The sequence below is a fragment of the Cucurbita moschata genome, unplaced genomic scaffold (genome assembly GCF_002738365.1).
Source record: "Cucurbita moschata cultivar Rifu unplaced genomic scaffold, Cmos_1.0 Cmo_Scf00018, whole genome shotgun sequence".
NCBI classification, from domain to species: Eukaryota; Viridiplantae; Streptophyta; class Magnoliopsida; order Cucurbitales; family Cucurbitaceae; genus Cucurbita; species Cucurbita moschata.
In genome coordinates, this window is record NW_019268534.1 from 4506048 (window position 1) to 4507924 (window position 1877).

Genomic DNA, 1877 nt, shown 5'->3' on the forward strand with positions numbered 1-1877 from the left:
AAATAAAAAAAAAAAAAAAATTAAAAAAAAAAAAAAAAAGCAAAAAGAAGTTGTGCGGGCCAGAAACTCATTCTCATGTGCTCATACACATGCCCACATGCTAGTTACACGTGAAGAGTCCCATGCGTCTGAACGGCTTGATATAGTTAGATACTTCTAGTATATATCAAATCTCTCAAATTTCTTCTTGCTAATATCTCAATGTTCATCGGCAAAACTTCGAACAAAGTTTTTTCTTTAATCTCTCTCAATTATCTACGATACCTCGACTGTCTTGAATGTCCATACATCTAGATCTCCATTACAACTTTGCATCGTCAATTAGATCTATTGTTGTCAATGTGATTTTTGATTCTTATGTCATAGTATTTATGGCTCGAAAATTTTGTTTAAGGTAAAAAATAAAGTTCTCTAGAGGCTTGACATCTAGAATTCCATAGTAGGATTTGAGCTTCAGTACCTTTACCTTGTTATATTGGACCTCACCCTCTATTAAGGTTTGGTTCCCTACCGCTCTCATGGTGAGATTTTGTCTCACACTCAAATATGCCACTTGATTCTAAACTACATCAAGGATAACGTTTACATCTTCAGAAAGTTGAGAGATTGTCTAAATGATCGCTTTTTGGAAGTTATCTAAAACTCTTAGTATGCTTCTCCATATAGGCAATAGAGTCGGTTGATCTATCCATATGCTTATGGGTTTGTCTTGTAGGATCTCAACCTTCAACAACAATTCGTGGTTGGGTATCCCATCAAGGCAGCTTGTGCATTAATGGTATCAACTTTATTGGTAATCTCCTTCATGAACATAACTACCACAAATAACTCCAACAGAGACAACAAACAACAAACAACTCTTGAAGAGACAACAAACAACTCTCGATCAACAAAGGTTTTCTGTCTTTTTCAAACAAACAAAATGGAGTATAAAAACAGTCTTATATCCTCAATGAAACACTCTCTCTGTTTCAAAGTAGTGCATTTCTGATATCCTTGATTTGTTTGGTGATCAATTTTGTTGATTTCAATCAATTTTAAGATCAAGTGTGAAATTGATTTCTTAAAATAAAAGATCAATTCACATTGATTTTAAATTATCAAACTAAAAACAATTTTTTAAACCAATTTTTTATGGTTTAGATAATAGTTTTATAGTACAACAAAATATAGGTTGAATTTGTAGCAATAATTTAGTACGAGTGGATATTACTGATCCTTACCATTACCATTTAGTGAAAGATGGTTACTCAAATTAAAAGTTTGTAATGTCATTACATTAAGGCCCTATGTTCCATGCAATTTTTGTACTTTTCCCTCAAAATGATTGAAAATTCGATTGATTTGGAGATAGAATCTTCACATAATCTCGACTTTGAAAAATTTATTAAATGTCTCTTAATAGATTTCCGAATATTTAAACATAAAATAAAAGAATTGTGGATAATAAAATCACTAATTATAAAAAATTGATGAATATATATATAAAAAAAAAAAATGGCTCAAGACAACTAAAAATTGAGAGATCCATCAAACACCTCTAAAGTTTAGATATCTAATAAATACAAATAAAATCCAATTACATTCAAACATTTCATATAACCTTAAGCAAACTATTGAACATTTAGTAACAGCGCAAACATTTTCAAAGTTTAACCAAACTATAGGAATTATAACCAAAGGTATGAAACTACCCAGACACCAAATCAAAGCCAAGCTCTGACTCTCTATATGCTAACTAGACACGAACATAGTAATTTAACCTTAAATTCATAACGATGTTTCGCCAATGAATAGATTTAATTTGGAAATTTTGAAAGAAAACAACTTGAAAACACCATAAAAGAAACCAAACTATTCTCACTGAAAAGCCCTTT